The sequence below is a fragment of the Pleurodeles waltl genome, chromosome 1_2, assembly GCF_031143425.1.
Source record: "Pleurodeles waltl isolate 20211129_DDA chromosome 1_2, aPleWal1.hap1.20221129, whole genome shotgun sequence".
Lineage (NCBI taxonomy): Eukaryota > Metazoa > Chordata > Amphibia > Caudata > Salamandridae > Pleurodeles > Pleurodeles waltl.
The window spans coordinates 923,089,330-923,117,299 of NC_090437.1; positions in this window are offsets into that span (position 1 = coordinate 923,089,330).

The following is a 27,970-nucleotide window of genomic DNA, read 5'->3' on the forward strand; positions in this document are numbered from 1 at the left end:
ACGGAATTACACCACATTTGGCAGAAAGATAGCTTTTAGTCCAGAAAGAGTGTTTTTTTATTATTTGGTGTAAATCTGTTCAGTAGTTTTTGAGAGATTAAAGGGAAAAACATTTATATCTGGGTGGATCCTAAGCACAGAACTCATGGTGCTGGCAGCCATCTTGGGACCAATATACATGATAGCATCCACTGAAATGCATTGTAGTGAAAGGCAGGTTTTGAAAGGTAAAAAAAGGAGAACATATAAAGGGTGCAAACATTTTTTAGTTACAATATAAATCAGTTGTTGATGGTACCATACTTATTTTAGGATTTGTGGTGCATTCTAAGGTGATTTTATTCCGCTGGTCTTTCATGAATCATGTTTGAGAGAAAGCTGTTTGCTCACGATTTTCCCATAGAGGTTATGGAAGGTGCTCCAGAAGCTAAAATTAGAGCATATTTTCTTTAAATTCACAGTATCTTTCTCAGTCATATCTTATCTTATAGGGGTTTAGAGGGAGCATGGCTACCCAAAGGTTTCCCTGCCCTGTGAACATCAGCAGAGACACTCCTTAGCAAGAAGTTCAGAAGGCTGGCCAGAGCCAGGTTTTAAGAAGTCTCCTAAAAATAGTTTCATTAGATTCCATTCTCAATTTGATCGACAAGATATTCTACAGTTTAGGGGGAAAAATAAGAGAAGGATCTTCCTCCCCATCTGACCTTCACCAAACACAGTGAAAGAGGACCTTAACCTCCTATTGGGAATGTAAAAGGTAAGAAGATCCCTAATCAGCTTCAGCCCCTTCTGATTAACTGCTCTGTGAGTGATACATAGCACCTCAAATTTTACTCTCTCTTCCACCGGGAGGCAATGTAGAGAGGCTAAAGACTCTTTCACTGAGGCCTGCTTCGGTAACTTAAAAATGGTCCTGGCCGTGGCATTCTGGACCACCTGAAGTCTCTTAAGAACTGATTTAGGAGAACCTAGATACAAGGAATTCCCATAGTCCAGGTGAGATAATATGAATGCCTGAGCCACCATTCTTCTGGATGTAGGAGGACCATAATTTAATGCAGCATTCTTAGCAAGGTAAAGCATGTACACGTCAGTTTTTGTACCCGTGCATCCATTGACAGGGAGTTATGCAGCCATATTCCTAGACATTTTATGGATTTGAAGGCTCAAGAGGGGTCTGCCAAGGAAAGCATTATCCCCTACCATGAGCAAATCCATTTTGTCTCCATCTAATTTCAGTGAGCAGTTTGCCATCCATTGGGTGACCTTCTCCAGATATGGGCCCAGCCGATGTTGGGTGCCATTATTTGGGGGTGGCGGGCACCAGCTGCGTGTCATTGGCATAAGAGATGATAGATACCCCAAATTCCTTAACCATAGCAGCCAGTGGCTGCAAATAGATGTTAAGAACCATGGGACTTAAAGTAGATGCCTGTGGCACCCCATATTTAAGGGGTAAACTTCAGAGAAGCATTGGGGATCCCAGATCTGGAAAGCTTTATCTTTAAGAAAAGAGCATAGCCATTTCAAGGCCACTTCCTTTACACCCAGATCACTCAACCTATGTCCTAGGATGTTGTGGTCCACATTATCCAACTTTGCACTGAGGTCAAGAAGGATAATTGCAACCAGACCACCTTTGTCAAGGATTTGTTTAACCTCCTCCGTGACTAGCAACTTGGCCAATTCTGTGCTGTGTCTTGGGTGAAAGCCATTTTAGGTTCAGTCGAGTAGCAGATTTGTCTCTAAATGATTAAAGGGATGCTTGTTAATATGCTTCTCCAGAACTTTACCTAGAAACTGCAGCAAGGATATGGGCCTATAATTTGTAGGTAGGGTGGGATAAAGACCTGCTTTCTTTAGCAGTGGTTTGACCACAGTGTGCTTCCAGTCTCAAGCCCAAGGTGATGGAGAGGTTTAAACGATTCAAATAACTGGTAAGCTTTCTTGACTTCCTTTTCCCAGATGATATGCAAAGGGGGCCACATACAAAGGGAAACCTGAATTTACTGTTCTCGTTAGATCCAAAAGCCATAGAAGCCAGAAGCTTATCTTCCGTTACGGGAGGGGAACTATCAAGAGTCCCTAAATCTCCTACATCTACCAGGGATGCGCTAGAAGCCAAGCAGCCCCCTCCCCTGGGCAGGGATGGAAGGGGAATCACTTACCCTTCCACCGCTGCCTCCTCGGACTACCCGTGGCATCAGATGACGCCAGCGCGTAATCGCGCACTGACATCATTAGAGGACTACCCGTCCGTGCTAGAAGCTGAGCTTCCACAGCAGATCGGAGGAGGAATGATTTGCATTTCTCCTCCAATCACGTAGAGGGGGTGAGAGAGGCATTTCCTCTCCTTTCATGTCTCTCTGAGCATTTCTGCAGCCCGATTGCGATGCGATCGGGCAGCAGAAGTGCCCACTAGACACCAGGGAAATTTTTCTCTGTGTTTTTTTATGCATAACGGGAGCGGCCCCTTGGGCAAGGGCCGCTCCCTGGGGGGGCAAATTATTTTACGGCCATCCCAGGGCAGAAACCCCTAGACACCAGGAATCTCTTTTTTTTTTTGTGTGGGGTGCGACCACTTAGGCAAGGGTCATTCCCCTAGGGGCAAAATTAACTCAAGACCATTTCTGCTCCCCTTGGGGGCAGATCGGCCTACTTTTATTAGGCTTATCCGCCCGAAGGGGAGCAGAAACCACTAGACACCAGGGATTTTTTTGTCAGTTTCAGGTGAGGGGAGCGACCCCTTAGACAAGAGTCGCTCCCCGGGGAGGCTAAATTTGTTTTAGGCCATTTCTGCCCCCAAAACCTAGACACCAGAGAATTGTTTTCTTTTGTTTATTTTATTTTTTATATGTGGGGAGGGACCCCTTAGTCAATGGTCACACCCCTGGTGGGCAAATTGTCTTAAGGCCATTTCTGCCCCCCTTGGGGGAAGATCAGCCTATTTTTATTATGCCAATCTGCCCCCAAGGGGGGCAGAAACCACTAGACACCAGTGATTTTTTTTTTGTCAGTTTCAGGTGAGGGGAGCGACCCCTTAGGCAAGGGTCGCTCCCCTGTGGGGGCAAATTTGTTTTTTCTGTTTGTTTTTTTGTTTCTTGGGGGCAGATCGGCCTATTTCTATTAGGCCAATCTGCCCGGGGGGGCAGAAACCACTTAGGCACCCGGGATTTTTTGTGTGTATATGTTTTTTTTTGGGGGGCAGCCCCTTGGACAAGTGTCGCTCCCCATGGGTGCACATTACTGTTGGCCATATCTGCCCCCTTAGGGCTGATCGGCCTATTTTTGGAAGGCCCATCAGCCCCCAAGGGGGGCAGAAAACCCACCAGAGAAGATTTTTATTTTCAAAATAGGAGGGTGGGGTATGGCCATACCTCCATCCCAAATAAATGGAGCCAAAGTTGTTCAACCCACCAGCAGGCAGATGGGGCAATTACCCCTGATCCACACCCCAGGGGGACAGAAAGTCTACTGGATGCCAGGGAATCAAAAAAAATATTAGTGGGGTGGTGGCTACCAACCAGTATGGGCCTGGTTATGCCCCCACCCCAACTGAAGGGGATACAGTCTTTCAGCTCTCCCCGCACACTAAAACATCGTTTGCCACAGCAAGCAAGAGGACATTTAATTAATTTGGGTTTTGGTTTTACATTTGGTCAGTGAGAGCTTGGCTAACTCTCAAAATCGTCCCACTTGGAACGGTGAGGGCTGACCTTTGTGGACTTTTGGATGCTGCAATGTAGAAAAATCCACACGACCTAGACACATCTGAAAACTAAACATCTGGATGATTCCAGGGTGGTTTGCTCCACATGCACCTCGCACCATTTTCTTACCCACAATGTTCTGCAAACTTCCAACTTTGCTGGAAATAACACAATTTTTTCCATATTTTTGTGATGGAACCTTCTGGAATCTGCAGGAATCCACAACATTCCTACCACCCAGCAATGGCTCATCTATATCAATAAAGATTTTACCCCACTTGTCAGCCTAAAAATTTTTTTTTTTTCAAACTGCCCTTTGGTTTCTTCTCAATTTTGACTTATTTTTGGCTCTTCCCTGTCACAGGCACTTGGCCCACCTACACAACTGAGGTATAATTTTTACCGGGAGACTAAGGTGAACGTTAAGTGGTAGAACATTTGTCCCGGTGCAGTGATCCCACACAGAAATGTGGGAAAAATGTGATTTTATTTTAGATAAATTTGAGGTTTGCTGAGGATTCTGGGGAAGAAAACACTGGGGGATCCATGCAAGTCACACCTCCCTGGACTCCCTCTGGTGTCTAGTTTAGAAATGTCTGGGTTTGGTAGGTTTCCCTGAAAGGCTGCTGAGCACAGGACCAAAACACAGGTGTCCACGCAAAAACAGATAGTTTGTATTCGATAATTTTGATGTGTCCAGATAGTGTTTTGGGGCATTTCCTTTCGTGGGCACTAAGCCTAGTCTAGAAATGTCTGCGTTTGGGAGGTTTCCCTGTATGGCTGCCGAGCCCAGGACCAAAACCGCAAGTGCCCCCCTGCTAAAACAGATAGTTTTGTATTTGATCATTTTGATGTGTCCAGATAGTGTTTTGGGGCATTTCCTTTCACGGGCACTATGCCTACCCACACAATGGAGGTACAGATTTTATCGGGAGACTTGGGGGAACACTGGGTGGATAGAAATTTGTGGCTCCTTTCAGATTCCAGAACTTTCTGTGACCGAAATGTGAGGAAAAAGTGTTTTTTTGCCAAATTTTGAGGTTTGCAAAGGATTCTGGGTAACACAACGTGGTAAAAGTCCCACAAGTCACCCCATCTTGGATTCCCCTAGGTGTCTAGTTTTCAAAAATGCACAGGTTTGGTACGTTTTCCTAGGTGCCGGCTGAGCTACAGATCAAAATCCACAGCTAGGCACTTTCCCCAAAAAATTTCAATTTTCAATGTAAAAATGTGATGTGTCCATGTTGCGTTTCCTGTTACGGGCGTTAGGCCTACCCACGCAAGCAAGGTACCATTTTTAGCAGGAGACTTGGGGGAACACAGAATAGCAGAACAAGTGTTGTTTCCCCTTGTGTTTCTCTACATTCACAACAGTGTGTAAAAAAGATGTCTATTTGAGAAATGCCCTGTAAGTCACATGCTAGTATGGGGACCAAAGAATTCATAGATGTGCAAATAACCATTTTGGAAATACAAAGGTTTTCTTGATACTTATTTTTCACTCTTTATATTTCACCAAATGCTTTGCTGTACACCCGGTATAGAATGAAAACCCATTGCAAGATGCAGCTCATTTATTGGCTATGGGTACCTAGGGTTCTTGATGAACCTACAAGCCCTATATATCCCCAATACCAGAAGAGTCCAGCAGACAAAATGGCATATTGCTTTAAAAAATCTGACATCACAGGAAAGAGTTATAGAGTAAAACATGGAGAGTAATGGCAGTTTTGTTTACCTCAATTTCAATATATATATTTTTTTCTAGCTGTTTTTTTCTGTAGGAAAACCTTGCAGGAAATACACAAATGGCCCCCTTGCTGAATTCAGAATTTTGTCTACTTTTCAGCAATGTTTAGCTTTCCGGGATCCAGCATTGGTTTCATACCCATTTCTGTCACTAACTGAAGGCGGCTAAAAGCACAAAAAATTGTAAAAATGGGGAATGCCCAAGTAAAATGCCAAATTTGTGTTGAAAAATGTGGTTTTCTGATTCAAGTCTGCCTGTTCCTGAAAGCCGGGAAGCTGGTGATTTTTCAACCACAAACGCTTTGTTGATGCCATTTTCAGGAAAGAAATCACAGATCTTCTTCTGAAGCCCTTTTTACCCAAATGTTTGAAGAAAAGAAATGTTTGCTGTATTTTGGCTAATTTCTTGGTCTCATTCATGGGAACCCAAAAACTCTGGGTGCCTCTTGAATCCCTATGGTGTTGGAAAAAAAGGATGCAAATTTGGTGTGGGTAGCTTATGTGGAGAAAAGTTATGAGGGCCTAAGCGCGAACTGTCCCAAATAGCCAACAAAAGGCTTAGCACCTGAGGAGGAAAAGATCTGGCAGCGAAAGGGTTAAAGAAAGTAATGCATCCTTAGTGTAACAAATTTGAGTGCTTGCAGTTGGACCAGGGGTCCTGGCTCCTGGTCCCATTCGAGAGTGGATGGGTGCAGACAGGCTTGTCTTTGGTGTGCCTTCATCACACTGTCGGCATGCCTGCTGTGCGTACACTGCACGCCCACTTCCCAGCTGACATAGATGGATGTCAGTTTGAAAAACTAGAACGCTGCCCTCGGTTCGTGTCTCTACGATCCTCTCCCCAACTCTATTGTATGTTGCAGTTATGCTCGACCTCGCACAAAAAGTAAAAAGACCTTTCTTTAAAAATGCTCAAGAAAGTTTAAAAACATCAAAAGATTCCTCATAAAACCTCCCAATATATAGCAGCATCAAGCAAACCAATTAGGCACACAGTGAACATTTAACGCTGCAGGGGGAGAATGAAGTCAGATATTCTCAGTAAAACCTCTACTTCCAACAGGAGCAGCCTGTCAGTTGATTCCTTTGTGTTCTATTGCAGCTTGCCAGTGTTACTTATGACAAAAGTGTGACACACCTGAAGCCATCTTGATTGAATGAAACTGGTAAAATATAAAATATTTCATTTAGAAAGGAAAAAATGAGGGGGTTCATTTTGTCATAGAAATTATGATTAGTGCTATAGTAAGAAAAATTAGGACACGTTTTAAGTGAGTTCTAAATCATCTTTCTGTTATATTTCCAACGGGAGCAGCCTGTCTGTTGAGTCCCTTGTGATGTACTGCAGCCTCCCAGAATGTTCTACAGAAGAACTAGAGCGCTAACAGTCTTACTTGTGGCAAAAGTGTGGCAATTATGATTAGTGATGTAGAAAGAAAAAATAGGACACGTTTTAAGTGAGTTCTAAAAATTCCTTGTGTTATACTTCCAATAGAAGCAGGCTGCCAATTAATTTTATGTCAAGACAGGATGCTAGCCGTATGCATAACCTTTTATTCACCACATCTGAGCAGCCACTTAAAAGCTTCTAAAATAGAATCAACACACATCACAATTAAATAGAACCTAAAGACCCATAAATACAGCTTGTCCTCCTTTTTCTCGGTCTTTTATTTGCTGCTCCTGAGCAGATAAGTATTGAAGTGGTTTTATGTAAATTGGATGATTGTGTACTCTTTAGTCTATATTGTGAGTACGAGTGTGTTATTTGTTTAGGTTCTTCCCAATTTATGACAATGTTTAGTTGTTTTTAATTTTTTTTGTTTGTTTCTCTTGATTGACCCATTACGTTTATTATAAATGTGATTTCTGGGGGTTAACTTCAGGTAAGTTAGTTTGTTTAAACTCTTTTAAGCTTAGCATTTATTTCCAGTGTCATTTAATGAAACAGATAAAATTTAGCATTACCTTCTGTCCGCGACTTATTGAAGGTGTGAGAAGCTTCTCCTACTTCATGCACGAGGCTCCCAATGTACGGGCTCACTATGGTACCTGCAAACCACTTTGCCTCATCATGCAGCAATAGGCTGGATTTTCTGAAGCAATTGTCCTTTTTTGTACATGCTTGATGTGAGCGCATACATTTGTTTTGAAGGGAAGTTGACCTTGCTGTGAGCAATGCGGTCTTTTTTTGGAAGACAATCGAAGTAACACTGGTTTCCTAGGAGATGAGCCGAGCAACTTCAATCGGTCAGCAGTTTCTTCTGACAAACAACTTTTTATCATATTTACAGCAGATCTTCATCAGAAACAAATATATTTTTACCAGCAATTCAAATTTTACTTAAGAGATAACACACTATTCTTATAAATATTTAACAACTTATTCAGAATGAGTGATTCCAATGTAGAAAATTCCTCACAGGAGTAACTGATAAGGAATATTCTTTTCAAAGAATTGCATGGGGTTGTACAACATGCAGTGCAACAAGTTTTGAGTAAAAATAAGGACAAAGGAGTATAGATGGTGAGGAATATATTTCCATATCTGAAGAAGAAGAATTGAATAGAGTTCCAGGGGCTAAGTGTTATCAAAAATAAAAACATACACATGAGGTATCATCTAATAAAGAAACCCATAGCGGATCAAAAATGTCAGATGTCCTGCACGGCACAACAAAAGTCAGTTACACACTGAAAACAATTAGATTTCCATGGAGGAAATGGATTCACAAGGTATAAAATCAGATTTTGATTTATATATTCTTGATTTAGAATATGAAGATGATATAGATATTGATGAAGGCATTGATATGAAACAGAAGAGTAAAGACATGCGTACAGTAGTGGACACTTTTGGAGAATATTTTTTGATCCAAAAGACATATGCCATCCGAGGGGGAAAGATTGGTGGCCTTTGGCACATATTTTGGATTATATTAAGTCAAGAATATATAAACTGTTACAGAGAGAGGAAAGAAGCATCATGAAAGCTGAATGTTTACAGCCTGTAATTGATGACAAAGTCACAATGACACCTAGTTTAGAACCTGATTTAATAACGTATTTGTTCAAGCTGGGGAAGGACCCCATGAAAGGTTTTGAAAAATCGCTAAAGCAATGTCAGGAGAAGGTTCATGACATACAGGGTCTATTAGCAAAAATGTTTGATGCTATAGATGATGCCCTCTTAAAAGGAACAGACTTAGCTATTGTTTCTCTTCGGGGTGGTGTCAGACGGCTATATGTTTTCTAGGGAATGCTCACACTAGTATACTAAGTGGAAGACCAAAAACTGTATTAATGCGTATAAATCCGTAGCTACGTGATGTGTCGAAAAAAACGAGTTCAGAATATGCAAGATTTACTTTTCAAAATATGTTTAAACACTTACCAGTCTTGATAATCCTCAATACTCTATGACACGGGTCTTTAATGACAGTGGTTTTTATGGTGTGGCTGGACTGAGAGGATGTCCTTCTGGCTGTGGATATAATAGAGCCCAGTATCAATTCCAATACCCAGAAAACCATGGGTATTGTTCCGTCAGAGGAATCCAATATGGACCTCAATTCTATCCCTAGAAAGAGAGAAGTTGTGGAAGTAAGGACAAGGTGAGTATGAAGATTTCCACAACTTCTATCCCTTTAGGTATGGATGGAAGGTTGAGATTTTTCAAACAAAATTGGGAAATGATAACTAAAGATGCAAGGGTTTTACAAATGTTAGACGGTACTATATAGATTTTTGATCAGGAAGGCTGGCTCTTGGCTCCAATTACAAGAGCCAAAGGAATTAGTGTTTCAAATACAATTGGGGAATATGGTACAGGAAGAGATAAGGTGTATGTTGGAAAAGAAAGTGATATAGGAAATAGAAAAGGAAGGCAAGGGTTATGTGAGTACTTTGTTACTCGTAGAGAAGAAGGAGAAGGAATGGAGAAGGAAAGGAGAAGGCCTGTAATAAACTTGCAAGACTTAAATCAGTTTGTAAAGTACCATCATTTCAGAGTGGAAGGGATACATCTGCTGAGAGACATTCTTTCGGATTGGGACTGGATGATGAAATTAGATCTCAAGGATGCCTTTTCAATGATTTCAATGGCAGTGGAGAGTGAGACATTTTCACAATTCAGATGAAAGGGGCAACTGTACCACTTTATTTTCCTCTGATTCAGTTTGACAAGAGCCACCTGGTGTTTTTATAAAGGCTGTTAGACAAGTAGTTAGTTACTTAAGGGAAAGAGGATTAAGACTGATGATTTTATTTAGACAATTTATTGATTATGAATCACAATGTGGACTAATTGCAAGAACAATTGAAAGTGGCAATGGATTTATTTCAGTAGTTGGGTTTCATAATAAATTCAGGCTAATCGATATTAGTACAAACACAGGAAACATAATTTTTAGGATTTAAATCAGACACCAAGTTGAGTCAATTGCTATTACCGGAGAAGAAAGTACATAAGATAAGAGAGGAAGTAAGGTAATGCTGAAAAATACAAGGTGAAAATGAGGGATTTGGCTCAAATTATTGGTCTGTTATCATCTTCCATTCAAGCAATATTTTCAGTCCCTTTGCATTACAGGGCGCTTCAAGGTTTAAAGGTGTCTGGTTTGAAGAGAAGTCTATGGTACAGAGATGTGATGACCATGACGATAGGGGCTCGGAAATAGCTGATTTATGGGAATTGTGTTTGGAACACAAAGTAGACTTGAAAGCCAAGTATTTTCGGGCGATCTGAATGTAAAAGCAGATTGGTATTCAAGGAATATGATGGATTTCAGTGGTTGGAAGTTGAGAGAAGACCTTTTCCTGAGTATTCAGATGGTTTTAGGTCCATAAGAGGTAGATCTGTTTGCATTGAGACTAACTAACCAGTAGAGGAAATATGTAATTTGGAGACCAGATCCAGGTGCATTGGCGATGGATGCATTCACATCGGATTGGTAGAAAGTGAGGGATTACGCATTTCTCCCATTTTCAATGATACAGCGAGTTTTGGTACAGGTGAGGAGACAGAGATGTCAATTGGTACTGCTAACTCCTTTTTGAAAGATGCAGCTTTGGTTTTCCAACAGTCATGATATTGGAGGTGGAAATACTGTAGATCATATGGTCTCAAAAGAGACTTCAAGTGGGCGCAGAAGGGAAGGAATATATTTTTATTGGAACCAGGTTCTATGAACCTTTTAGTATGGAAGATATCAGGTGTTCAAAAAGATTCTCATGTTTTTTGGGAACAGTTTCTAGCTCACTCCATCAGTCATGATCCCCGGGAACCAGATAGAAGGTTATGTTGGTGCCTGGAGAGGGATTTGGATCCTGTGGAAGTTTGACAGAATTGTTTGAAAAAGGGGCTATAGATCTGCAGTTGTAGCTGGACATTCATTACAACAAGGAGTGTCAATTGAAAATAATCCCTTAATATGTACGTTAATGAAAGGGATTCATTTAAAAAGACCACCAAAGACCAAATATCAAACTTTGTGGGATGTAGATTTAGTTTTAAGGTTGGAAACAGTTTGGAGCCGCCTGCGTCACAATCCAGCGTGCAGTCAGCCTGATTGCACCATGGTAAATGTAGTAAATGGTTGTTCTTACTTCATTAAATAGTCTGTAGTTTTTCACCTTAGTAGGTGTAGCTAGTGCCTTATATCTCTGGACACGTGTTTCTGGGTTTAGCCCTTCATCGGCAGAGGGCAGAAGGTTTATCTCTGGGGTTTCTGGAAATGCTGCCAAAAGTCCTCTCAGGTTTCAGTACCATTCACTTGCATGCAGGTGCTTCAGCCAGAGCTCGTCAGCTCGCTGCCTCAAGGGAGCCTTTTCAAACAGGGAACAGTTAGGAGCTCCTTGTCTTTAATAACATTTCAATTCTTTGTTCAGTAAACCTATCAGAATCACAATTCTCTTATGCTCTACTGCAGCCTCCCAGAGTCTTCTGGAGCAAACTAGAGCTCTAACTGTCTTACTAATGACAAAGTGGGGCACACCTGAAGCCATCTTGATTGATTCACACTGGTAAAATTTAAAACATTTAGGCCCTCATTACAACCCTGGCGGTCGGTGTTAAAGCGGCGGTAATACCGCAAACAGGGCGTCGGAAAAAAAATGTGATTACGACCGTGGCAGAAACCGCCAACATAGACAGCCACTTTAACACTCCGACGGCCACAGTGGTAGAAACAAACAGCGTGGCGGACACCGCCAACAGACAGACGGGAGGCAAAGTACGGCCCACTGTATTACAAGAGGCCTATCCGCCACCTCTTCCGAGGCGGAACCAACGCTATCAAAAGCAAGGCGGAAACAGTACACAGAAGGGAAAACACTCACCTCTCAACACCCAACGAGGAACCAGGACGCCATGGAGCCCGAACTACACGTACTGAGCATGTTGGTTTACCTCCTCTTCTACCAGGAGTACGAACGGCGGCGGCAACCACAGTGAGTACTGCACCTACCACACAGGGGAGGGGAAGGAAAGAGAGTGACACACAAGCAACACGCAACACCCCCACTCTCACCCACAACATACACACAAATACATGCAGCAACATTACACATACACCCCCCACCCCCTGGAAGAACGCAAGGACAATAGGAAATTATTGTAACGATTGTAATCATTAAAAATACATTAGTCAAAACTCAAAATTCAGTATATACAAATATGTATACCAACTACACAAGTCTGGGTAGTGTACTAATCATTGTCCGTGGACCAGTGGTCCCAAAATGCATGGGCGAGGCCCACACATGGTACCTGACTGGAAACGGAGAGAACACTGCTGGGGCATCAGATCCAAAATATATAGGCACCTCAGGGGGAGGAGGAGGGGGGCACCTCAGCCAGATGAACGCACAACGCCACTGCTGCACGATGGGGCTCCATGCCCATTGCTGTATCCTGGGGAGTGCAAAGCCACAGTCTCTCAAGTCTCTCCAGTGGGTGGTTTGCCCACTGCTTTATCCTGGGGAGTGCAAAGCCACAGTCTCTCAAGTGGATAACAGTCTCCACTGGTTCTGGAGGGGACATGGTGCCCAGAGTGCTTCATCCTGCCAAGGACTGAGGTAGTGGATGTGAGACTCCACTGGTTCTGGAGGGGGCATGGTGCCCAGAGTGCTCCACGTGCAGTGTGGCCGGTACAATTCCCCCACCTGGGTGTGTGTGCCACGAGATTTGTGAGGTTCAGGTAGCATGATACGCCAGATAGGCAGCGACATACCCCACACTGCTGCAACTGCGCCTTCCACCTGCAGGTGCAAACAGTGATGGAAGAAATGCCTCATGGAAGCTGCACAGGGTCCAGGAACTTTCCTCCAGTCTCAGACGACTGACCACTGGGGATCGTAGCCATGTCAGCGGTGGTGTCTGTGTCCGAGGACGTCGCGGGCCGGTGGCGGTGCTTGCCGCGGTGTCTGTTGTGGCGGTGCTTGCGGCAGTGTCTGTTGCGGCGGTACTGACAGCGGTGCATGGGTCAGCACCTGCTGAGGGACACAGCAGGACGTCTCCTGCAGTCTCGGACGGCTGCCCACTCAGAAAGAGGCTGGGGACTGTCGCTGAGGCTGTAGATGTGCCGGGCGGTGCAAGTGGCGGTGCTTGCGGTGGTGTCTGTTGCGGTGGTGCTTGCAGCGGTGTCTGTTGCGGCGGTGCTGGAGGCGGTGCATGGGTCAGCACCTGCTGAGGGACACAGCAGGACGTCTCCTGCAGCCTCGGACGGCTGCCCACTGGGGAAGAGTCTGGGGACTGTTGTTGAGGCTGTAGATGTTCCGGGGGTGGTGCAGGAGGCAGTGCAGGTGGCGCTGCAGGTAGTGGTTGTGGTGGCTGGGCAGCTAGCGGTGTTCGCCGTACAGGTTGGCGTGGTCGTGGACAGAAAGTGTGACACTGGTCCCTCAGTTGGTGCCACCATGCCCTCTCCTGACCTGCTCTTCAGCTTTTGGCCATTCCCCAGCTTTGATGGTGCCGCAGTTGTCTTGCCACTATCCCCTTTTGTTTTTGCTGAGCCCTAGGTGGCTGGTACTTTCGGCTTCTCCCTCTGGGATGTGGGACCCTTTTTAACCTTGGCAGGTGACGGAATGTCCTTGCCCTCGCTACGTGGCACACTGGCAGCCCTGATGGGTGGCACACTCCATGACCCCGAAGTTGCTGGCACCACTGTGCCTGGGGATGTGGTGGCTGAGGTGCTGGGCTGGGACCTGGAAAGCCTGGACCTAGGGGAAGGACGGGGGGAGGTGTAGGGAAGAGGTCAATGTTAGCCAGGAAGAGTTTTTTAGACACACTGGGATGTCAAGATGGAGGGGGTTTGTGAGTGGAGGAAGAGGTAGTGGTTGTAGGAGGTGTACGTCTGCTGAATTTGGGTGAAGGTGCATGGGCCGGAGGTGGATGGCTGTTGGGTGGGTGTGTGCCTGCGTTTGTGTACTTTGGGAGAAGGGCTCACTGACACACTGGGAGAGGACACTGGGGATGTGTGAATGGTAGTGGGGGTGGTGAGTGCACGTGAGCGGTGTGTGGTGATGGGCGTGCTGGTGATGGAGGCAGTGGCTGAGCATGTAGTGCATGCTGGTGTGAGAGGAGATGAGACAGGGAGGGAGGAGAAGGATGTGGAGGAGGGGGGGCACAGTGGAGGCAGTGGATGTTGCTGTGTCTGCATGGGGATGGTGCTTGTGTGAGTGCCTGTGGGATGTGTGGTGCTTATCTTTGCCTGAGCCACTCTTGTGTGTTGATGAGTGTGCATGCTGGTCTGATGGTGTGCTTGGGATAGGCTGAGGTACAGGGCATTGGGTCTGGGTGGAGGAAGTTGGAGGAGGGAGGCTGGACACGAGGACAATGGCTGCCATCTGTGTTGAGGCCAGAGCCTGAAATGCTCTCTGTTGGGCTGCCTGCCCAGAATGAATGCCCTCCAGGTATGCATTTGTTTGTCACAAATGCCTCTCTACACCCTGGGTGGCATTCACAATGGTAGATTGCCCAACAGTGAGGGATCTCAGGAGGTCAATAGCCTCGTCACTGAGGGAAGCAGGGCTGACTGGGGCGGGGCCTGAGGTGCCTTGGGCGAAGGAGATGCCCACCCTCCTGGGTGAGCGGGCACGGGATACACCCTGAAGGGCTGTTGGGAGGGCGGTGCTGGTGGGGGGTGGTGGCTGAACCTGTTGATGCGGTGGGCACAGAGGTGCCCGCCACCGCAAGGGAGCTCCCACCAGAGGAGGAGTCACTGTAACTGCTCTTTGCTCCTGTCCCCGCCGTGGAGCTCCCCTCGCCCTCCGTCCCACTGGTGGCTTCAGACTCTGTTGTTTCGCCCTCCAGGGCCAAGTGGGTTGCAGCTCCCTCCTGCCTACCTTTGGTGGACACAACACAGAGGAAGCAGGCCTCTGCACTACGCCATACACTGACAGTTACGAGAAATTTCAGCTGACCATGGGGTACGAGGCATAAGACCAATTGCTGCACACCTGGAAGTCACAGGAGCCTGACTAGGTGTAGATGGCTCTCACCACTGGTGGGTTTCGGGTGCCACATGGCCTGCCTCACAAGGGACCTTGCCTACCTAGTTCGCCCTGTCCTAGGGGAACCCACTGCCCACCTCCCCCACCCAGACACCTCGTAATGTGTGCAAAGTCAGCTGAATGAGAGTGTACTCACCCCCTTGTGGCTGCTGTGATGCCCTCAAGCGCCCATCCAACTCCGAATAGGCCACCACCAGGATCCGGAACATCAGGGGGGTCATGGTGCGACAGGCACCCCTTCAACGTTGGGAGGCCATCCCCAGCTGGGCCTCCGCCGTCTTCTTGCTCCAGCAGCGCAGGTCCTCCCATCTTTTATGGCAGTGGGTGCTCTGTCTGTGGTAGACCCCCAGGATTCGGACGTTTTTGGCGATGGCACGCCAAATACCCTTCTTCTGGTGGGTGCTGACCTAGAGGAATGGTAAAGGGGGAAAGGAAATTACTTACCTGTCCGGACCGTCATACTCATTGCACTCCAGTTCCCACCCTTGCCCTGACACACATTCACTCCCCATCCGCACATGCAGGCCTCAGCCACCCCCATGTATCTTCCATCCACACCACTCAAAACAGGCATTGCCCATGCAGCATTGTCACAGTGTACTCACCTGTTTGTCTGGAGGACCGTACAGCTGCATGTACTGGGGGAGGACCCCATCCACTAGTTTCTCCAACTCCTCCAAAGTGAAGGCAGGGGCCCTTTCCCCAGACACATGAGCCATCGTCGCTTCCAGACACAGGCACTTGCAGTGTAGGTCCTCTCCAGTTGAAGGTCAGGTATCAAGTGAGTGAACAGACAGAAAATGGCAGTCACGTCCGCAGCGGTGCATAACATCACCACTGGCGTACATCGTCATTGGCTCCTGGAACCCATAGGGCCCAATGTTAACCAATGCTGAATTGTGCCACGGTCTTCGACCGCCCACCGAGATGGTGTAGAACGCCAGCGCAGTTACCTCGTAGCCCCTTGTCCCACCTTACAGGTCAGCCAGCCGCCATTTCAGGAGGCCACATGGGATGGATGTTAATTGCGTCACACCTATCTAGGCCGGGAATATAGACAGATACAGGCACATTGCGGATTAATAAAGTTTCTGCAAATAACACATTGTGATATCTCAGTGTTGGATGACTCTCTGCTTGCTGTTCTCCTCCACAGGGCACGTCTGCTGGGGCAGGTGATGAGATGGCGGCATCCTCTGGTGTACAGACCCCTGGTGGACCTGTCGACAATGGAAGAGAAACACATCCTAGTCACATACAGACTTGATCGTGCAACAATCCAGGAACTGTGTGCCCAGTTGGAGCCGGACCTGATGTCAGCTATCCGACATCCCACAGGAATCCCCCCTCTAGTGCAGGTCCTGTCTGTACTCCATTTCCTGACCAGTGGGTCTTTTCAAACAACAGTAGCCATGGCATCAGGGATGTTGTCCAGAGTGTTGTCTGCCCTGCTGAAACACATGCGCAGCTACATCGTGTTCCCTCAGGTGGAGGATTTGCACACAGTGAAAGGTGACTTTTATTCCCTGGGACATATCCCCAGCATCATTGGTGCCATTGATGGTACACATGTGGCATTTGTACTCCCCCGCAGGAATGAACAGGTGTACAGAAACCGGAAAAGCTACCATTCGATGAATGTGCTGATGGTGTGTTTGGCAAACCAGTACATCTCCCATGTGAATGCCAAGTATCCTGGCTCAGTCCATGACGCTTACATTTTGAGGAATAGCAGCATACCTTATGTGATGGGGCAACTCCAGAGACACCGTGTGTGGCTAATAGGTGAACCTAAAGTCCCCACACAGTTTCATTTGCTGTCTGGGTATGGGGCTGTTCCTAAGGGTTAGTGTGTGTCTAATAGTTGTCCCTCGACATTTTCAGGTGACTCTGGTTACCCCAACCTATCATGGCTACTGACCCCAGGGAGGAATCCCAGGACCAGGGCAGAGGAATGCTATAATGAGGCACATGGGTGAACTAGGAGGATTATAGAACGCACCGTTGGCCCCCTGAAGGCCAAATTCCGGTGCCTGCATCTGACAGGTGGCTCCCTATACTACTCACTGAAGAAGGTGTGCCAAATAATCGTGGCCTGCTGTATGCTGCATAACCTGGCTTTGCGATGCCAGGTACCTTTTCTGAAGGAGGATGGGCCAGATGGTGGTCTTGTGGCAGCTGTGTAGCCTGTGGACAGTGAAGAAGGGGAAGCAGAAGAAGAGGATATCGACAACCGAAACAACATCATCATGCAATACTTCCAGTGAGACACAGGTAAGGAGATGTCACTGCTTCCCACATCTCCTACTATTGTTTGAGCTAGCATGAGTCTGTCATTTTCATTTAGTGTATGGACCCTGACTCGTCACTTTGACTTTCCATTTCACAGATCTGAGTCCCACTTTGTGCCCTCTGCTATGTTTACTGCTGGCCTACAGCTGTGTTACATTGGTATGTGAACAAGTAAATTGACATTGCTATATTCCATAGTTATTGCAATCACACATTTGTGAAAGCACAAAATGACTCCAGATTGTTTTGTGATTGAAGTGTGTTTATTCCTGTGCTAATAACTGGAGGGGTTGTAAAATGGGCTGGGGGGATGGTGGAGGAATGTCCATGGAAGAGTCCAGTCTATTTGTTTCACAGGTGCATTGTCTAAAGGGGCATAGGAAGTGGATCAATGGCATTTTAAGGATGGACAGGGTGACATAGTGGGACCGAAGGGTGACATTCAGGGGGGTCTCATTTCCTGTTGGGGGTCTTGCCAATGTCTCTGTCTTGTTCCTGGATCTCAGGGACTGTTTGCGGGGTGGTTCTCCATCTGCAGGGGGTGGGGTGCTGGTGTCCTGTTGTTCCTGTGATGGTGCCTCCTGTCCACTAGCACTGGCGGAGGTGGAGGGCTGTTCATCGTCCAGGCTAGTGTCAGGGGCCCCTTGTTGTGCCACTGTGTCCCTCCTGGTATTGACAAGGTCTGCCAGCACCCCTGCAATGGTGACCAGGGTGGTGTTAATGGATTTCAAGTCCTCCCTGATCCCCAGGTAGTGTTCCTCCTGCAGCCGCTGGGTCTCCTGAAACTTGGCCAGTACCGTTGCCATCGTCTCCTGGGAATGATGGTAAGCTCCCATGATGTTGGAGAGTGCCTCGTGGAGTATTGGTTCCCTGGGCCTGTCCTCCCCCTGTCGCACAGCAGTCCTCCCAGTTTCCCTGTTATCCTGTACCTCTGTCCCCTGAACCGTGTGCCCACTGCCATTGCCCTCGGGTCCCTGATTTTCTTGGGTTGGTGGGTTTGCCTGGGTTCCCTATAGTGCTGGACACACTGCTGATTGACGTGTCCTGGGGACAGAGGGATGGGCCCGCTGGGTGGGTGCTGTGCTGGTGTTTCCTGAGGGAGGAGGCTCTGTGGTGGGTTGTGACAGTGTCAGGGGAACCAACTGCCCGAGGTCCCAGATGGGCCGGGCTGGTCATCTGGATCACGGTGACGTTGGGTAGGGGTCCTGTTGGGGTGTAAATGCATAATTATTGTATCTGTGTGTGCCATTGTGTGCAATGGGTGGTTGACCGTCCAGTGCTTGCATTATTGGCTTGGTCCTTGTGTGATTTTGGGGCATGAGTGAGCCTCTGTACTGGACATGCTTGAGTGATGGGTGTCCATGCATTGGTGTCACATGCAGTGCTTGGTTTTGGGATGTGTGGGTTGTGTTGGTGGGATATCTGTGGGTTGTTCAGGTGATGGGTGTGAGGGTAAGGGTGGGAGTATGTGATGGCATGCAGGTGGGGTGGGGTGGGGGGATATAGTAGTAAAGATTTGACTTACTAGAGTCCAGTCCTCCTTTTACTCCTGTGAGGCCCTCAGGATGCAGTATTGCCAAGACTTGCTCCTCCCATGTTGTTAGTTGTGGGGGAGGAGGTGAGGGTCCACCGCCAGTCCTCTGTACAGCAATCTGGTATCTGGAGACCACGGAACGCACTTTCCCCCATAGGTACCTCTTTCTGATGTCATTCCGTGTTCTTGGATGCTGTCCCACTGCGTTGACCCTGTTGACAATTCTGCGCCATAGCTCCATCTTCCTTGCAATGGACGTCTGCTGTACCTGTGATCCGAATAGCTGTGGCTCTACCCGGACGATTTCCTCCACCATGACCCTGAGCTCCTCCTCAGAAAACCTGGGGTGTCATTGAGGTGCCATGATGTGGTGTGGGTGATGTGTGAGGTGCTGTCTGCTGTGATGTGTGAGGGTGTGTGTTGGTGTGTGTTGTTTGAGGTGCGTGGATGTTGTGTAAGTGATGGTGTTGTGTGTCTGTAGATGCTAGTGTTGTTTTAGGTAGTGTCTCTCTGTGGCCTGCTTTCAAATTTCTGGTAGTAAGGGTTTGTGGGTAATGTGGGTGTGTGTTTTATAGTGTTGTGGGTATGTCGGTGTGGTGTGTGTATGTGTATCAGGTGTGTGTATTTCAAATTGTCCAATGTGGTTGTGTTTTGTATATGTGTGTGTATTTTGAGCGCAGCGGTGTGTACCGCCAATGGATTACCGCGGTTGAAAGACCGTCGAGTTGGTTCGTGGGTCGTGATAGTGTGGGCTTTTTCTTGTTGGCGTGACGATGTCAGTTTTGGTATCACCAGTTTATCACTGACCTTTGGTGTGGTGGACTTGTGTGGGTGTCTGCATTGTGGTGGATTCCGGGCTGTGGGTCGGAATACCTGTTGCGGAATTCCGCTGCTGCAGCGGTATGGTGGCGGTCTTCTGCACAGCGGTAAGCGGGATTTACCACCAGAGTTGTAATGATGGCCTTAATTTAGAAAGGAACAAAAATGAGGGGGTTCATGTTGTCATAGAAATTATGGTTTGTGCTGTAGAATGAAAAATTAGCATATGTTTAAGTGAGTTCTCAAATATCTTTCTCTTCTATTTCATTAAAAAATTTGGACATGCGCACTGAAACATGCGCGTTCAACTCCACCAGCAGACTGCCAGTTACCTTCCTGCTTATCAGCAGCTAATAGTGTTTATGAGCAGATAGAGTGCTAACATTCTGAATTTATGCCAAAAATGTGCCATGAATGCCATCTTGATAGAATCGAAATAGAAAACTGAAAGGGTTCTGTGTGTAAATTTGAACCTTAGTATAATTTCCCTGTAACCTTTGCTGGAATGGTTATAATAACTACTTCCCCTACCTTTGCATGAACTGTAGTGGGAATAGTAAATTTAACCTCTCTGAAGTCCAATGTTTTCTATACTGTTGCACAGACTAGAGTGGGAATAGAGACACCACTTACATTGCACCTCTTGTCTTGAGAGTGAATGACTGCCCTTTACACCTTTTGCTTTCGTCATTGCCACTCATGATGTCACCCATGCTGGCATGAGTGGAGACATCCCAGGATAGTGGCTGCTACATGTGTGCTGCCCAATTGTGAACCCATTTCCCCTACACCGCCAATCTTATAGTAATGCGGGCACCCCAAAAGCCATGACAGTGTGCTTCATTTTATTGAGGTTTTGAGGATCTTGGAATTTGAGGCTCTACCACAAGATTCAATGATGATAGGATACAAAGATCAACTCCAAGTTTCAAAGATCCCACAGCCTACTGAAGTTCACACTCATGGCTTAGCTCTATGTAGCACTTGGCTCTTTGCTTTCCTTCATGTTACTGAGGGAAAGCCTCTACTTGGGTCCTACCCAACACCTGTGTTCCTGCCTTTCCAACTGAGACAATCTTCAACCCAGGTGGCAAGTTTGTTCTTTTAGACATTTTTTACTTGTGGTGCATCTTGGAATTATTTCTGAAGCATCCCTACAGACAGTTTACTTGCATACTTGGAACTCCTCGACCTCTTTCAGCACATTCTTCAGAGACCCCAGGACAATATTTAGCTAGAGAGAGTTAAACGTATTGGTTTTCATTCTCAAACTACTGATGGATCCTAAAACTGCTATTTGCACCTATGTACTGGAAATCTGTCTTGTGTTCTAAGTTGTGCGGTAAAGGCTGCCTCCTGGGCCTTCACAGAGTTCTTTCCAAATCCTGAGTGAACCTTATTTCTGTTGTGGCATTTTACCAACTGTGTATAGGAGATCGGGACATGATCTAGCTCCCGCAAATCCCTTGGCTCTAGCAAGATAATGGTACATATGGGCCTCATTACGAATTTGTCTGTCTCAGTCTAATGGAGAAGATCGCCAAATTATGACCATGGCAGTATTCCCAACAGAATACAGCCAAAGCACCGCTGGCACCGCTGGCACCGCCACTGCGGTCAGACCCCATGGATGACAGAAGACACCTTCAGACCGGAGAATACCCTGTTTCTGCCAGACAGATTACAAGGCAGCACACCACCAAGGTTTCCACTGCAGTCATACCACCACAGAAACCCAGACGCAAACGAACTACATAAAAGGAAACACTCACCTTCTGGAAGCCATACATGTCTGGAGCCACCATGGAACCAGAACTAGACATCATCTTGTTGCACCTCCTTGTACAAAGACTATGAAATCTTCACCGATGACGACAGCAACTGTAAGTACACAAACTTATCTCTTACTGTTGTATATTGTCAATGTATGTACACTCACACAATATTCCATCGCAAAGGGAGTACGAGGGCAACAACCACACTGTACTTAATACTGACACACACACTTACATACAACTTTACAAACACACACACACAACATACACAGTACACACACTATGACCAACAAATCCACACATAAAAAACACACAGCACAGGCCCAGTTACACACAATAACACACAACACGTCAACATGTCACAAAAACCCCACATCCGCGCCATCGTCAATTCATTGGCGAGCACTCACAATAGACGCTATCCAGGCACACATAAAACACAACCAACAACCAACAGGCAGTGAACACACACAATCACACAACCACACATCTTACCAATCGACATACACATCACACACAGCATATTGCATCTATCATAACATGCACTAAACATGCACACTGTCAAAACACACCAAGCCACACAACACAGCAACAAGCACATGTCAACACAAGCATTACTTAATAGCATGACAAATAAAAGTTTTGAACAGCCACATGCCCACCACACAGCACACACCCTACCACTGTGGGATAAAAGCACTGCTCACAACCTCACATACTGTCCAAACGATACAGGTAGCACAAGCACCATCCACACACATATACTGACACACAACCAGTGTCAGCCAGCAACAACTCCATACTAGGAAATGAAATGCATGACAAAGATGTAACCACTGATCCAACAGCAGGTTGGTTTTAAACACATTAAAAATTCTGAAATTGGAAATTCAAAGCCCATAGGCCAGTCCAGATATAAAAGTCTTTATGCACACAGTGCATATATGTGTGCTCCAAACTTGATTCTTGACTGCTATGTAACCTTCACAGGTAGGGGCATAAAGGGGTCAGGCAGATGCCTCAGCGATTATCAGGGGTAGTGGGGGGGGGGGTGGGCTTAGGTTTAGGAGGTGGGCTTTGGGATGTGGCTTGGGAGAGGGGGTTTAGGTTTAGGCTTAAGGGAGGGTTGACTCTTTTTGGGAGAAGTAGACTTCTTGGCAGGCAGTGGGAGGGAATAGGATACTTCCGGGAGGCAGGGAGGGCAGGGGAGGCATTGGAGGTGGAAGGGACAGACTTGGGGAGGGAAACAGAACGTTTAGCGGTCTCATGGGGGAAAGGAGTAGGGGAAAGGGAAACTCCAAAAGGAAGGCTTTATTTGACACACAGGGATGGTCAGAGCAAAAGGGTTTGGGTGTACAGGGAGAAGAAGAGGGAGTAGTTGTTAAAGGTGTTGGTGTGGATGTCTTGGGTGCATGTTTGTGCAAGGTATGCTTGTGAGTGCTGGGTGTCAGTTGGGTGGGTGAGTGAGGGCACTTATGTGTCTTGGGATGAGGGGGTATCTGTGGGATGTCTTAGTTGGTGGGTAACTATATGTTGGAGTGGTCATTGCAGGTATAGCGGGTGTGCTACATGTAGGAGTGTCAGTGATTGTGGTGTCTATGAGTGTGGGTGTGGTGGCTACAGGTGTGTCAGGTGTGCTGTCTGTGATGCTGGGGGAGGTGGGGTGTCAGGGCAGGTTGCGACTGTTCCTGTGTGTGTATCTGAATGTTGCTTGTGTGCATGCTTGTGGGATGTCTTGTGGCGCTTATGTCTGTCTGAGCTACCCTTGGATGTTCAGGTGGATGCATGGATGTATGTTTGAGCACTTTGGCTGGGAAGAGGAGTTTAGGATTGGTAAGAGGAAGGTGGAGGGGAGATGGTAGACAAAGGGTGACTGGCTGCCGTCAGTGTGGAGGCCAGAGCCTGAAAAGATCTCTGTAGGCGAGTCAGTGTATCATGAATGCCCTCCAGAAATGCATTACTCTGTTGGATTTGAGTCGCCAGTCCCTGGATGGCATTCACCATGGTCGACTGAGCTACAGAGATTGACCTCAGGAGGTCAATAACATCCTCCCTGAGGGCAGCATGGCTAACAGTGGGTGGGGCAGAGGTGCCTATGGCAAAGGATGGCAAAGGAGACGCCCACCCTCTTGGGGGAGCGGGCATGGCCAACTGGGTGGTGAGCTACAGGGAAGGTGGTGGTAGAAAGGGGGGTAGCAGATAAAAATGGTGCTTGGTGGGTCCCAGATGGGTCTGCCACCACCAGGGAGTGTCCACTGGAGGAGGATTCAGAAGATGGGGAACTGGATCCTGTCTCCCCCGCAGCACTCCAGGCCACTGTGTCCCTCGGTGTCAGTGGTATCTTGATTTGATATCCCGTAGCCAGCAGCTTCCCCACTCTGCTGTGCCCTGTTTCCTTCACCTGCCGATGTTGATGCTGGAAAACAGAAAGAGAGGTAGGGTCATCATATTCCTTTCAAACACTAACCTCACACTTTTTAGAAATTGGGTCTCTAGTTAGCAGAGGTATACACCCTTGTCCAAGTAGGGATGACAATCCTAGTCAGAATAAGACACACATAATCCAAATTATCATGTGCCCACCCTCGGGTAGTTTGGCACTGAGCAGTCAGGCGTAACTTAGAAGGCAATGTGTAAAGTATTTGTGCAATAAATCATACATGAGCTCAGTGAAACCACCACACAAATAAACCACAAAGGGTTAGAAAAATATAGTATATTTATCTGGTTAAATTAGTGTCAAAACGATAAAGATTCAATACGCACAAGTTGAGATATCACTTTTGCAGAATTAAAAAGAGTCTTGAATCTTAGAAATCAACAGTTGTTTCTTGTTTACACAAAGTACCTGGCTTGCATCACAAATAACACACATGAAGACAACAGAGGAGGAAATGAGGGGAAAAATATGGTGTGCATCACAATTTCCTGTCCGCAACAGATGATGCGCCGTTTCTTTCCATGCTGCAAGGGGCTTTGCTTTGATTTCCGGTACACAGTCTTGGTTCCTCACTGGGTTATGGGGATCTTTTTGACTCCCAGGGACAATGCATAGAAATCCTGGGCGTGCGGGACGAGGACATAGTCATTGAGGTGATCCAGTATGGCAATGCAGCAAATTTTCTGTCACATGGCAGGGTCTGCATCAATTCTTCACTCAGGAAGTTGGGCTGAGTCGTTCCGGTTTGGCTGTGCGTTGATCCGGTAGGGCTGTGCGTCAAATTTCCAGCCGCAAAGCAGGCGCTGCATCGATTCTTCACTGGGTAAGGAGGGCTGCGTTGGCCCGATTCGGCTGTGCGGCAATTTCTCGGTCACACCACGGCTGTCCGTCATTTCCAACAGGCTGTGCATTTATTTTTTGTGCACAAGGAGTTTCCTGGAGAGTTTAAGTCTTTTTGGCCCTGAGACTTCAGAAAATAGGAGGCAAGCTCAAGCCATGCCCTTGGAGAGCACTTCTCGGCAAAGTCAGAGGGCAGCAAGGCAGCAGGACAACAGCAGGGCAGCAGTCCTTCTCAGCAAACCAGTCCAGATGAGTCCTTTGGCCAGCCAGGCAGTTCCTCTTGACAGGTTGCAAGTTCAGGTCCAGAAGTGTCTGATTTGGTGGGGTCAGGGACACAGTTTATATACCCAAAAATGCCTTTGCAGAGGGGGTGACTTCAAAAAGGGGTTTTGAAGTGCACAAGGTCCCCTTTCAGTGCAGGTCTGTCTGCCAGAGTACCAGTAGGTGGTTTGGCAGCCCATTGTGTGAGGGCAGGCCACTAGCCTATGAAATGTAAGGGTCACGCTCTCCACCCTTCCAGCCCAGGAAGACCCATTCAGTAAGCAGATGAGTGCAGGTGTGACTGAGTATCCTGTGTTTGTGGTTGTCTGGGTGAAAAGCACAAGGAAGCTGTCAACCAGCCTAGCCCATACGTTGATTGGAGACATACTGTAAGGCACAGATAGATCGTAAGTACAGAGAGATGCTCACTTTCTAAAAGTGGCATTTCTAAAATAGTGATATAAAATCCAACCTCACTAATAAGCAGGATTTTCTATTACCATTCTGCCCATACTAAATATGACCTGGTTACCCCTTTCTGATCAGAATCTACCACTCAAATAGTATATGATGGTAGCCTTAATGCTATCCTATGAAATAAGCATGCCCATGAAATGAAGTTAGGAGTTTTCTACTACCAGGACAAATAAAACACACGTGGACATGCCCTGCCTTTCACTTACAGAGCATCCTGCCATATGGGTTACCTAGAGCCTATTTTAGGGGTGACATATGTAGAAAAAGGGGAGTTTTAAGGCTGGGCAAGTACTTTTAAATGCCAAGTTAAGGGGCTACTTATGTGGGTGGCATAACCAGTGCTGCAGGCCCACTACTAGCATTCAATTTACAGGCCCTGAGCACATGTAGTTCACTTTACTAGGGACTTACAAGTAAATCAAATATGCCAATTGGGAATGAACCAATATTACCATGTTTAAGAGAGAGAGCATATGTACTTTAGCACTGCTTAGCATTGGTAAAGTGTGCAGAGTTCTAAAACCTAAAAAAACATTGTCAAAAAAGTGGAGGGAGGCAGGCAAGAAGCTGTGGGGTGACCACCTTAAGGCGGTCAGGCCTAACAACACTGTACACATCAATCACATTGCAACCACTTGTACTACACCCCTAGGTAGAACCAGGTTAGTGCCAACATCATGTCACAACTTGATACCATCTACACTCCTACATTGCAACAATGTCACACACCAGCTAAGCCACCTATTGCACACCTTCTATATAATCATATCAGTAGAGCCATCACAATAATCGTTCCATGACAATTTGACTTGCCACCATGAACCTGAGTCCCTATCCACAGCAACATGGTTAGCCAACAGCCAAGCAAAGGGAAATAGTGGTAACATTCATTTCAATAGATCACACATACAAAATCCACACATACCTACATTTTTGGCTGATGTAATGTACCAGGAACTGAACCTCATCATATGCCAAACAGAAGCCAACATGTTGCATACAAGCCAAAATCATTTCATGTCAGAGTCCACAGCCTTTACAGTTGACATTTGCAAACATGCCACAACTATATTTACCTTTCATAAATTAGAGTGGGATAGAGTCTAAACACGTCACCAACACATGTCTCAATAGCCATGTAGGAAAGGATGAGACATGCTTTGTGGAGCTACTTATCTTAGTCATTCTCCACCCATAAACCGTCATGTAAACTTATAGGGCCCAACTTAGCCCACAGGATTTAACCACAGACAACACCAGGTACCATACCAACGCCTTAAATACAATGTACACCTGCCAAATGCAGAAAGGCCACATACAGTACAACTAATCATGATGAATGGCAACATCAATAGCCCATCATACAAGTGGCAACATCACTATCCACACTTCAGACATGAGCAATCTCACATCTGTATATGAACATGACAATGCCACAACACACTTCTAAACTTAACATGATAGAGACAAACACATTGATGTGCAAGCCAAATGACTAACTACACATACCATCCCAACAACATGTGAAGGTGAGCTACCATACTTGCAACACAATTAAGTCAGTACAGACAATAGGATTCCATACCAAAAGCCTTCAACACATATCCACAATAGCACAGTTAAGTATATTTAATTTGCATTACAAAGGTCATATATTATATATGTCTGAACCTAACAATGAAGACATGATTTTGGCAAAAAGCAGTGTAGAATGTACCTATTACTAAGATGTTGAGGCCTATTTAGCATGCCCACAACACACTGAAATAGGAAATTGCTGTGTAGCCACATCCAGGGAACGTGTACATGGTACTAATATTCTGAGCTCTCATATCAATGATATAGGTTGAACTAGGAGGCTAGACATACTACCATGGTTTAGTACATGATGAAACATCACAGGTGCCAATGTTTAGTCCTCACTTACCAATGTGGACACCTCCTAACAGGTCTGGGTAAGTGTGTCAAGTGTGGCATGTGAAATGGCAGATTGAGATCACAGCCTCACAAGTTGACACTCATTGGAAACCTCAGAAATAGTAGGCATGTTCTCAACTTGTCAGACTCTATGTTGCACATAGAGATGGATCAAGGTGCATTTGAATGGACAGAGGGCAAAGACCAGGACAACCTACCATCAGAATATTGGTAGTATGGATCTGTAAGTGGCAAGGGACAACCAGCAGGGTATTAAGAGCAGTATAGTGGTACACATATGACAGAGTCACACGTGCATCATCATATGCTACTGTACAGAAGGGATGGCATAGGTGAGTAATGTGCACACATATGTACAATGTTGAGCACTCTACATCTAGATGTTCCTAGGAGACATTTAGGCCCTCATTACAACCCTGGCGGTTGGTGGAAAGATCTCCTATAGACAGCCAATGTACCACACCGACCCCCATGGTGGAAACAACAGCCACCACGGCGGGAGCCGCCTACAGACAGGCAGAAGTCAATGTTCCTTCTACCATATTAAGACACTGCAATCCGGCACCTTTTCCGGGGTGGTACCAACGACATCAAAAGCCTGGCAGAAACTGAGCTCAGAAGGGAA